The following is a 13,174-nucleotide window of genomic DNA, read 5'->3' as shown; positions in this document are numbered from 1 at the left end:
GGAGTTTGTTTGTAAGCATCAAAAGAGGCTACAAAAAAAAAACACACTAAAAAATGTTGTGGCTTAAACTATTATAAACTATTTTTTTCTAACTTACAGTAAAAATCTGATGATGGTTAGACAGCAGTTTCTGTTCAATTGCTGTCACTGTGAAACAGGCTGATGGAGAAACTATCATCTTGAATGTTGTCATTCTTTAGTTTGGAAGGAAAAGAGCATGGTAGAGTTCTTGCAATGGTGATTAAAGACAGTGGCCTAGAAATGACATACTTTGGTTTGTTCACAACTTCTTGGACATGAATCCATTCTACCAACAAGAGGCCAATAATTGAAATTTTATTACATGCTCAGAAGATAAATTTAGGGTATTTAGAAAATAATAATAATAGTGCTATATGTGGATATTGTATATGGAAGTTGAAAATTATTGACCTATGTAATCCATAGATATTCAAACAAATATTTCACATGCATAGTTATAAATATAATATTCAACTTCATTATCATTTAATGGAATTAAACATTATAGAAGATAGAGATAGGCAGAGTGTTTTAGAATTCTAACTCGGTCATATTAATTTTGTGACCCTTGAACATTTTACTTAAACAGTATAAATTTAATAATTTTTTTTATTTTATTTAAAGAGAGGTCATCATAAGAAAAGAAATGCTTTTTCCTACAAGAACTTGATGTACTTGTCTTTCTGAGGCCCTAAGTATGGTGCTTGTCCAATATAGTGGTTATGGTGGTGACAATGGCACTATTATGTACAATTGTTTTATGAGCATCTAAGAGTCACATAATTTATACTAGTGGCCCAGTGCACAAAATTTGTGCACATTAAAAGGGAATTAATTATAGGAAATATTTTAATATTGCTATTTGCCCTTTCTCTATAATAGAAGTGTCAGAGATGAAAGAAAATTAGTAAAATGTATATGAAAATCTTCCTCCTGTCAGAGTCTGGGGCATGCTGTGGGACCCAGAGTCAAGACCCTGCCTACCTGTGTGCACCTCAAAATCCTGTGAGACCCAGACCCAGTGGGCCCCACCCCCATTGGGCGAGATCCAGACCCAGCCGGCCCCACCGCTGTCAAGCCCCACTGGGTAGGGATGCAGCCTCAGGGCTTCTGTCAAGCCCTGCTGGGTGGGGGGCTCAGCCTCAGGTCCCCCGCCAAGCTCCACTGGGCAGGGGTTGCAACCTCAGACCCCCTGGCTCGGTGCTGGGCAGAGGGTGTGGCCTGAGGCCCCCTGGCCCAGGGCAGAGGTCACAGCCTGAGGTCCCCCATCAAGCACCGCTATGCAGGGGGCATGGCCTCAGGTCCCCGATCAAGCCCCACCGGGTGGGGGGGGCACAGCCTGAGGTCCCCTGTCAATCCCTACTGGGTGGGGGGCGCAGCCTCAGGTCCCCTGCCATGGCCTGGTGCCATGCAACCTCAGGTCCCTACTGATTGCTTGTTATAGCTCGTTACGGGACCCCTGCCTCCGCTGTGGGTGCAGCCATCTTGTGACAGCATGATGGAGTAAGGGTCAATTTGCATATTACCTCTTTTTTATAGAGGATTTATAAAGTTCCTTAAAATATTTAAATTCAATGCTTACCATGTGAATTAAAACACAAATTATATTATCTCCTTTTTATATGTAAGACAATTGAATCTCTGACTAACTTGCCCAAAGTCACTTACAGTGATTTCTTTGGTACCTCAGGTTAAAGAAATGGAAGAGTATGGACTCAAAATCCAACCAACAGATCCTACTACAAATATAAAAGGAAAATAATGGAAAGGAAAGAAAAGAAAAGAAAAAAAAGAAAAGAAAAGAAAAGAAAAGAAAGAAAAGAAAAGAAAAGAAAAGAAAAGAAAAGAAAAGAAAAGAAAAGAAAAGAAAAGGAAAGAAAAAGAACCTGTGTACAGTCTATTACATATATAACTGAATCTTGGAAAAGGTTAAAAACACATCTTTATTAATCAATTAGAGGCCTGGTGCACGAAATTTGAGCACGGGGTGGGGGGAGTGGGGGGTGTCCCTCAGGCCAGCCTGCACCCTCTCCAATCTGGGACCCCCTCAAGGGATGTCCGACTGCCCGTTTAGGCCTGATCCTGGTGGGATCAGGCCTAAATAGGCAGTCGGACATCCCTCTCACAATCCAGGACTGCTGGCTCCCAACTGCTCACCTGCCTGCCTTCCTGATTGCCCCTATCCGCTTCTGCCTGCCAGCCTGATCACCCCCTAACCACTCCCCTGCCAGCCTGATTGATGCCTAACTGCTCCCCTGCCAGCGTGTTTGCCCCTAACTGCCCTCCCCTGCAGGCCTGGTCCCCCCAACTGCTCTCCCCTGCAGGCCTGGGTCCCACCCAACTGCCCTTCCCTGCAGGCCTGGTCACCCCCAACTTTCCTCCTCTGCTGGCCTGGTCACCCCTAACTGCCCTCCCCTGTGGGCTTGATTGCCCCCAACTGTCCTCGCTTGCAGGCCTGGTCCCTCCCAACTGCCCTCTTCTGCTGGCCATTTTGTGCCGGCCATCTTGTGTCCACATGGGGGCAGGATCTTTGACCACATGGAGGCAGCCATCTTGTGTGTTGGAGTGATGGTCAATCTGCATATTACTCTTTTATTAGATAGGATAGAGGCCTGGTGCATGGGTGAGGGCCAGCTGGTTTGCCCTGACGGGTATCCCGGATCAGGGTGGGGGTTCCCTTTAGGTGTGGGGCAGCCTGGGTGAAGGGTCTGTGGTGGTTTGCAGGCTAGCCACACCCCCTGGCGACCCAAGCAGAGGCCCTGGTATCTGGAATTTATGTATCTTCTACAATTGAAACTTTGTAGCCTTGAGCGGAGCCAAGCCTCCTGCTCGCTCCGTGGCCGGCAACCATTTCTTTTGGGGTTTGTGTATCTTCTATAATTGAAACTTTGTAGCCTTGAGTGGAGGCTTAGGCCGGCCAGCGCTGTTGCCTGGGAAACCAAAGCCTCCCTCCTGCTCTCTGTGGCTGTAGCCATCTTGGTTGGATTAATTTGCATATTTGCTCCTGATTGGCTTGTGGGCATGGCTTGTGGGTGTAGTGGAGTTAGGGTCAATTTGCATATTACTCTTTTATTAGGTAGGCTATTGAGTTAAACAACATTTTGATTCAACATAAGTAATCTTAATGAAGACTACCGATGGTTTTAACACATTGCAGACCAGTAGTTTTATTGCTAGCTTTACCCAGTGGCCAGATAAGCTTCTATAAAATGAGTACAAAAAACGTTTTACATAAATGTTAAAGGCATGCTTTAAAATTAAATACCCATTGTATTTTGAAGTTATTTATCACATGTTCTTACAAGCAAATATCTTTTTAAAGTATGACACTTTGTAAAATACTGTGTAATATGAAGCGAAAATTCTCATGATCTGTCCACAATGTGTTTTAAGATTTGAATTGTAAGGATTCAGTGTTAACCTTGATTTATTCATAATACCAAGTACAGTATGGAGGAAACTTGTTGAAAACAACTAGAAATATCTTATTAGGAGAACAGTATTCCTAACCTGATATTTTGTTTATGCCTTTGACCTTCTACATTATAAATGTATTTATTACTACATCATTCAACTGTAGTTGGAAGGCTAATTGCATTTCTTCTCAAATTGATATTAATAGTGCTTTTTTTTCAGTCTTATTCCTGGACTAGATTAACCTTACCCATAAATTACCTTCAGAAATTGCTCTCTACTCTGATTTTTGGACATAATGTGTCCCAGTGTGGCCACTACCTATTTCCCTGGCTTCCAGAGACACACAGAGTATGTGTGTCTTCCTTTATTTAAGGACCAAATGTTCTTGACATGTAGTCTCATTTATATCTCCTGTTACTGTTTCACTGGCATTTCATAAAAAGAACATCTTATAAAACAGAGACAGTACTCAAAGTTCTATTCAGGATGTTGATTGAAAACCACCATTCTGTGGCATTTCTAGCCTGAGGCAAACATTCAATCTATTTTTGAACAGTTACCATGTCCCTGCAGGTAGGTGAGTAGATTCCATTTCCATACAGCATAAACTGAAATGTCAATAATTATATATTTTAAATGGCTAGGAGTTTGACACATATTTATATAAATCACAGTAAGGAAGATTTATTCAAATAAAATATCCTGAAGACAGATGTTAAAAATGTTATGATAACACTCAAAACCATTGGATGTCCGTGAAGATTTTCAGTTCAATACAAATCCTGGATTCATGGCCATTTCACCCAGATCAATACTAACAACCCATTTCAAGTAGCACATCCTTACCTCAAACTATGATACAGGTTCTGCTCGAGGATCCCATTTTATAGGGAAGGAAAATGAAATTCATCAAGTTTAGGTCATTTCTCCAGAGTGTGGCAAATTGAAGTCAGGCAGTCTATCTTCAGTGGCACTGGCAGTTACTGCATCTATAGAGCATGTTATTTCTCATATTGCTAAAAAGCTATAAGAAATAAAATACTGTGACTTTGCCTTAGTTTGCTCTAAAGTTTCCTAACCAAAGCATATTGATATTTTGGACCAAACATTTTGTTCAAGAGGGGAGATCTGCACTGTAGGATATTTAACAGCATCTCTGGCAACTACTGCATGCTAGTTGTGACTACCAAAATTTTCTCCAGATAAAATTACACTTGGTTGAGAACCATTGGTACCAGTTTAAATCAATAAAATATACTCTTATAATGTGGCTAATTTTATTTATTTTATTTTTATTTTATTTTTTAAAAATATATTTTATTGATTTTTTACAGAGTGGAAGAGAGAGGGATAGAGAGTTAGAAACATCGATGATAGAGAAACATCGATCAGCTGCCTCCTGCACAACCCCCACTGGGGATGTGCCCGCAACCAAGGTACATGCCCTTGACCGGAATCGAACCCGGGACCCTTTAGTCTGCAGGCCGACGCTCTATCCACTGAGCCAAACCGGTTTCGGCGTGTGGCTAATTTTAAATATACTTTTTCTAATAGGAAAATACAATATTGTTTAAGGACTTAACATAATCAAATATTACACATATATTCTTTCTCTCTATATATATAAGAAAAAATATAAAGGACTATAAAGAGAAGAAATTGCAATTTATGTTTATTATATAAACACTAAGAGGCTGGTACACAAAATTCATGCACGGGGGGCAGGGGGTGTCTCTCATCCCAGCCTGCACCCTCTCCAATCTGGAGCCCCTTGAGGGATATCCAACTGCCCGTTTAGGCCTTGGGATCGGGCCTAAACAGACAGTCGGACATCCCTTTCACAATCCAGGAATGCTGGCTCCCAAATGCTTGCCTGCCTGCCTGCCTGATTGCCCCTAACCGCTTCTGCCTGCCAGCTTGATCACCCCCTAACCACTCCCCTGCCAGCCTGATCAATGCCTAACTGCTCCCCTGCTGGCCCAATTGCTCCTAACTTCCCTCCCCTGCAGGCCTGGTTGTCCCCAACAGCCTTTCCCTGCTGGCCCAGTCACCTCTAACTGCTCTCCCTTGCCAGCCTGGTCCCCCGCAACTGCCCTCCCTTTGCAGCCCTGATACCCCCAACTGCCCTCCCCTGCAGGCCTGATCACCCCCAACTGCCCTCTTCTGCCGGCCCAGTCACCCCTAACTGCCCTCCCCTGCAGGTCTGGTCCCCCCTAACTGCCCTCCCCTGCAGGCCTAGCCGCCCCAACTGCCCTCTCCTGCAGGCCTGGTCACCCCCAAATGCCCTCCCCCGCTGGACATCTTGTGGCAGCCATCTGTGTCCACATTGGGGGGGCCATCTTTGACCACATGAGGGCAGCCATCTTGTGTGTTGGAGTGATGGTCAATTTGCATATTAGGCTTTTATTATATAAAATATATTTATCAGTTTATTGCTTCTTTTTATTATAGGCAGTGCTGATAAGTAACCAACCTTTTGACATCATTTGATATTACATGGATAATTTTTTGTCTGTGTTAAGATATATCTATGATTAGTCAGATGGTTAGTGACCCAGAATGCCTTTGACTTTTATAGACGTTATTTGTGAATACATACCTACCTAACAAAAAATAATGTTTTGCTTATATATGTCTTATTGGGTTAGATATAATCTTGTAATTTTTCTGCTATAATTTAACTTTCAATTTCTAATAATTTTGCCATTGTTTTTATTAATTCACAGTTAAAGTTTCTAGGAAAATAAATAATCTAATAAAATTTAAGATTGGAGAGAGCACTGTATACTAGACACAACAATTTTAAATATATTTTTTACTCTTTACCACTAACATATTTTTGTTTTATTCAGATGCTTTAAAATAAAAAGTTTATTGATTTTTAGAGGGAGCAGGAAAGAGAGAAACATCCATGATGTGAAACCATAACATCGATCAGCTGCTTCCTGCAAGCACCCTACTAAGGATAGAAGGAGCAACCTGGGCATGTGCCCTTAACTGGGAATCAAACGGGCAACCTTTACACACACAAGATGATGCACAACCAACTGGGCCATCCTGGCCAGGACTATTCAGATGCTTTTTAATCTCCAATCAGAAATAGTGATTTTAGGTCTTTTCTGAATAGGGATAGAAATATCTACAGACATGTAAGTACTAAACATATACAAGAGTAAACTATGTGTCATGTATAATTATTGTGGTATGATTTATGTAAACTAGAAATGTGGGTGAAATAAGAATGAGAAAATAAACATAGCAGTCTGAATTCAAGGTCCGCTGTGTTTTCAGTTGCTAGCGGCTGAAATCTGTTAAATTGTTACACCTTTAGCAGGGCTGCTTGGAATTCTACCCCCATGCAGAAGGTCTGAGACTCAGGCAGAATATTGGGTCTGTACACAATTTATATTCAGTTTACACCCAGGTTTTGGACTCCCTTTCCTGGCTCTGTTCTTTGAGGTTTTTCCTCCCTCACTGTGCAGAGGCTATGGGAACCCCAAATTCACTGCTTTGGTTCTTCAAGCCAGTAGGACTGTAAGTTTCTTCCTAAATTTTAGCGTTCAGGATGTCAGCACTATCCCTCAGACAAAAGCATAGAAAAAACAACTTTGTAGGCTCACAGGGTGCCTTCATTTGTTCCAATTTCTATGGTTTTGGATGTTTTTCTTTGCCTTTCAGTAATTTTTGTTTTTCTTTTTAAACTTTTTCAGTTTCAGGTTATAATGCAAGTGAGGAGCTTGTCTCCTAAAATTATTGCCTCCATGACCAGGAGCCAATGTTTGAATATCTTCAGGATTTAAAGATGAAGCACAGACTCCAAATTTCAAGTTTTATAGTCTTGGTGTGTGTGTGTGTGTGTGTGTGTGTGTGTGTGTGTGTGTGTGTTTTCAATCTTGTTGATTTAAGAGTATATTTAATTCTCCTAAATGTACCTACTTTTGGCTAATGAAATTGCATGCTTTACTGATCATAAGTTGTAGAGTGTATTTTATTTGTGCTGATTTACATAATTTGCTAATTAAACTACATATTTAATCTATTGACCTTTACACTTCTCCTACTTATAGAGGCATATAATCAAGACATATACTTTGCTGGATGACGTTAATATCTTATAAACTTATTTATCTCTTTCCACTTTGAAATACTGGAGACAAGGGCCAAATGCTCTCTGCTAAGCAGCACTTTAATATCATTTTCTTTCAAAAATACATACTTTGGGTTAGATTTAACTAATCTAATTCCTCTGTTCTTTTCCTTAAGTTCTATTGCATTAATTTGTCTTTTTTTAAAAATATATTTTATTAATTTTTTTACAGAGAGGAAGGGAGAGGGATAGAGAGTTAGAAACATCGATGAGAGAGAAACATCAATCAACTGCCTCCTGCATACCCCCTACTGGGGATGTGCACACAACCAAGGTACTTGCCCTTGACCAGTATCGAACCTGGGACCCTTCAGTCCGTAGGCCAACGCTCTATCCACTGAACCAAACCGGTTAGGACTAATTTGTCTTTTTATTCCAATTTTTCTCTTTCTTTTTGTATTGGTTTCATTTTTTTTTATGGCTGTCTCTTTTTATGCCACATTCTGATCAGTCATTTAATCACCAAGGTTATCTTTGATAAGCTCCAAGATATAAGGGGCTAAAAGATTTTCCCTGAAATTTTGATGAGAACATGGTCCTACATAGGCAGGTTAGCTGAATTTATTGTCTTTCCTCTGATTGAGAATATCTTTTAATATATATTTTTATATTCAGCACATACTCTCAAAATTTAGTATGCATTCTAATTGAGGATACAGGTAAGGAAAGAAATAATTGTAATATGGTAAACTAAATGTTATGATCAGAATGCACTTAATATGCTGTGGTTGCACATAGGAGGGACAATTAACACATAATTCCTGGGGAAAATATATTAAAAATATATCAAAAAACTGGAAGTGGTCTGTATGAGCTGACTCTTGAAAGATTGCTTTAATAAATGTAACTTTTTTGACATATATTATTGATATGACATTTTTGATAACTTGACATTTTCCACTGTGGGCTGTTCTTTTAAAAAGAAACTGGTAACTAAGTAAAGCATAAACTGAAGTTGATTGATTGCCCAAAACCAAGAGATAGGTACTAGCATATTTGAACTTGGTTATTAGACCATACGTGATGAGACAAAGAGTTTGTTACCAGAGAATAAATGTTAAAAATATATTTTAAAGCCCTGGCCGGTGTTATTCAGTGGTTACTTAGAGTGTCTGCCTGCACACTGAATGGTTGCAGGTTCAATTTCTGGTCAAGGTCAAGGACATGTACCTCAGTTATGGGTTTGGTCCCCAACCCAGGTTTGGTCCCTACTCCCAGTTCAGGCACACTCAGGAGGCAACTAATTGATGTGTCCCTCACATCAATGTTTCTCTTGTTCTCTCTCTGTCCCTCTCTTCTGCCCTTCTTCTCTCTCTGAAAAGCAAGAGAAAAAATATCCTTAGGTAAGGATTAACAAAATAAACAAACAAATAAATATATTTTAAAATAGATAACGGATTATTAGATAACATAGCTCAAAAAAGAGAAAAAGAAGATGATTTACAAATGAGAGTTAATAAAATTTCAAATGGGTAAGTAATATTTAAACTCAGGTCCTCTGACTGAGTTATCTATAATAATAAAAGCATAATATGCTAATTAGACTGGACAGCCAAACGACCTTCTGGATGAAGCCCCATGGCGGGGGCCAAGGCAGAGGTGGTTAGGGGCCATCAGGCAGGCAAGGCAAGCAGTTAGAGGCGATCAGGCAGGCAGGCGAGTGGCTAGGGGCGATCAGGCAGGCAGGCAGGCGAGTGGCTAGGGGCAATCAGGCAGGCAGGCAGTGGTTAGGAGCCAGTGGTTCCGGATTGCGAGAGGGTGCAGTTCGAGTTGAGGGACTCCCCTCCGTGCACAAATTTCATGCACCAGGCCTCTAGTTTATTTATGAATTCATGTCAGTATGCATGCTGCCAAAGTTTATTTTGAAAACCTATTTCTTAACTTCACAAACCACAAATCCCTGTAAAAGCAGACTATTTGATATTTGTAATATGTTTTTAGCAAACATATTTTAGAATGGTATTTGAAGATAGTACCAATTGCCTCATGTACATCACAACCAATTTCCACTATTATTACCATTTTACTTTTTAAAAAAATCTTTATTGCTGAGAATATTACAGATGTCCCCCTTTCCCTCCATTGCCTCCCTCCACCCCAGGCCTGGTTCTCACCTTACCCCAGGCCTTCACCACCCTACTGTCTGTATCCATTGGTAAGATCTTTGGTTAATCTCTTCCCGCCCTCTGCACTCCTTAGTATGTTATACTTTTACAATTATTGCATAAGTAATGATACATTATTATTAACTAAAATCTATAGATTACTCAGGTTTTCTGATATTTTATGTAACATGTTTTCCTGTTCTAGGATCCTATGTAGAATCTTACATTACAATTAGTCTACAAATATCCTTAGGCTCCTATAGCTGTGACAATTTCTCAGACTTTCTTATTACTGTTGTTGTTATTTTAACACATCTTTATTTTTGAACATATTACAGGTGGCCCTCTTTTTTCCCATTGACCCCCTCCACCTACACCTCCCCCAATCAGGCCTTCACCACACTATTGTCTGTGTCCATAGGTTATACATGTATGCATATAAATAATTTGGCTAATCTCCTCCCACTCAACCATCCCCAAACCCCACCTTCCCTCTGAGATACATCAGTCTGTTGATCTTGATCTATGTCTATGTCTCTTTATCTATATTGTTCATGAGTTTATTTTGTTCATTAGATTCCACATATGAGTGAGATCATGTGATACTTGTCTTTCTCTGGATTGACTTATTTTGCCTAGCATAATACTCTCAGACTTTCCTTGTTTTTGATGACTGTTATAGTTTTAAAGTGTAATGATCATATCTTTTTTTCTTTATTTTTTTTATTCATCAATGAGTGTGTGAATTGGTCTCTCAATTTTTTTAGAATGTCTCCTAATTGGGATTTGTCTGATATATTTTTTATGATTTGACTGGAATCATGTGCTTTAGGGAGGCAGACCATAGTGATAAATGTGTCATTATCCTCACATTATATCATGTAGGTAATACTATCAGCATGACTATCACTGTTGATATTGACCTTAACAAACTGGCTGAGATAGTGTTTGTAAGATTCCTCCACTATAAAGTGATTCTTTTTCCCCCCTTTCAATATTGTACGTTTTGGAAGGAAGTCATTATGTGCAGTTCACACTTAAACAGTGGAGAGTTTTATTCCATCTCCTTGAGGACTGATTATCTACATAAATTACTTTAAACTCTCCTGCATAAAAGCCTATAAGCCTCAATGTATTTATTTATAATTTATTTATATCAGCATAGACTCAGGGATATCTATTGCACATTTTAGGTTATAACCCAATGTTACTTTATTTTATTGCTCAAATTATTCCACTTTTGCTATTTTGAGCTCTCGGTTGGCTCCTATGTGTGCGTGCATGTGCCTACTGCGTGGTATTATGATTTTCCTTGCTTTCCTAAGTTTTTGTTGTTTTTGCTTGTTCCTTTATGATTTAGTTACTCGGATGAACTAATCTTATGAAATCTATTTTCTCCTGCATTGTGCACCTCTGATGTCCTCCTGAGGTTTTATTTCTGCCCCCCTTTTTTATAGACTGAATTTCTAGAGGATTCTCCTCAGCCAACATAAGATACGTAGTCAAAAGTTTTGGTTAAGCTGGCTTCATCAGCCTTATTTTCCCCTTTGCCATTTGATTTTTGTACCTTGGAGGCTGCTGTTTCATGACTATTCTTGTAGAAGATAAACACCTTTTTTTCTGAAATTATTTCATCTGTTTTAATTGTTGATGTCTATGACCTATTTGGGATTAGAAAATTTCTGTTCTTCAGTTACAGATAAGAAATGGAATTTTGTGGTTTTTTTTACACTATAGTATTCTCAGTATCTGGGAGAGTGTCTGATTCGTAACATATGCTCAATTGTTGTTGAATGAATGGGTTCGCATGTTTCACTATCCTTTTCTACACTCTTCTGCTGTTGGGTGCTTGACTCCTCTCATAAAGGCACTTACTGAAAATTACTGAAATGTTCAGATTATTAGTATGAATTTTCAAATATGAGACTTTAAAGCAATGTCTTTACTAAGTGTAAATTATGGTATTTTTGTGAGTTTGTCTTTTTTAAATTTTCAAGAAAAGTATCCCATTATCAAGGCATTGTGCTTTTAGTCTTTTTCAGGTTCTATAACTATGTGGATGTCTCAGTTCTCAGATAGTTGCCTTTTATGTCTCAGAGTAGCTACTGTTTTGACTAATATGAGGTTTATGTGACAAGGGGTGTAAGCTATGATATGCTAACTGGATTCTCCTTGAGGAATGACTCTCTCCAACTATAAGAACTTCCTGGAGACATATTTGGTTAAAGAAATTATCCTAACCAAAATCACACCTTTTAAGGGGTAGCCAATATCCAATGACTGGTAAGAGTAGAGGTATAAGTCCTGCCCCCTGACCGCAGCGCAGGACTATTCTGAAGTATGATCTAATCTCTATTGAGAACTTCATTTATACTGATTCAACTTCTCCTTCTATTTAATCCTGTTACTTCTTCTATTCTGTAGATATTGATTGAAGGAGTATACACAAATAAACATCCTGCATGCTAATCTGTGCCTCAGAGTGATCAGGTAACCTAACCTTTAACAATGCCCATTTATAGAGTTAAAATTGATTAAATACATTTTTTTCATTTTTATACAATGGAATATTATGCTGATTTTAAAATTAAGTATATACCTACATCCAACTTCATTGCTATATTTATTCACATCTATATCTGTATAATATTTGCATCTGCCTGTATATTTATATATCTACATCTATATCATTATATATATTGTATAGGAAAGATCATTTTGGTTAAAAATATTAAATACATAGTATGATTACAACATAAATATAATGATAAAACCATTGATTAGATGAGAAAGTCCTGTCAAAGTAAATTGAAAAGATATAGCTGGCTTTGAGGAGTGAGATAACATGGAACTTTTTCTTTCTACATACCTTTTGCTTAATATTTTGTAAGTAATTATGTGCTATATTAATAATAAGAAAATATTCAAAAAGCCATGATAGAATTTTTAAAATGATGATGGTATTGATGATGATCATCATTGTTTTGCTCAAAATTCTTGCCCTCCCCTCTCAAATGTGTATGTTCAAGCCCAAAGCCTTAATATGACTGTATTTGGAGATAGGGCCTTTAAAAAGGCATTTAAGGATAAGTGATGTCATAAAGGTAGAAGGACTATTATCCTTATAAAAGGAGAAAGATATACCAGGAGAGTTCACACACTTAGAAAAGGCCATGTGAGGAAACAGTGAGAAGGCATTCTTTAATTATCCTATACAAAAGTAAAAAAAAAAAAAAAATCTGCTCTAATCTAAACATTCTAATTTTTTAAATTAATTAGTTTATTATTAATTCTCACCCGGGGATTTTTTCCATTGATTTTTAGAAAGAGTGGAGGGATGGGGAGAGACAGAGAGAGAGAGAGAAACTTCGATGTTAGAGAGACACATCAATTGGTTGCCCCTTGCACACACCCTGCCTGGGCTGGGAATGGAGCCTGCAATCGAGGTGCCTGCCCTTGACCAGAATCGAACCTGCAGCCCTTC

This window comes from Cnephaeus nilssonii (assembly GCF_951640355.1).
Source record: "Cnephaeus nilssonii genome assembly, chromosome: 8".
Lineage (NCBI taxonomy): Eukaryota > Metazoa > Chordata > Mammalia > Chiroptera > Vespertilionidae > Cnephaeus > Cnephaeus nilssonii.
The sequence above is the reverse complement of the archived record's forward strand: the minus strand, read 5'-3'. Positions refer to the sequence as shown.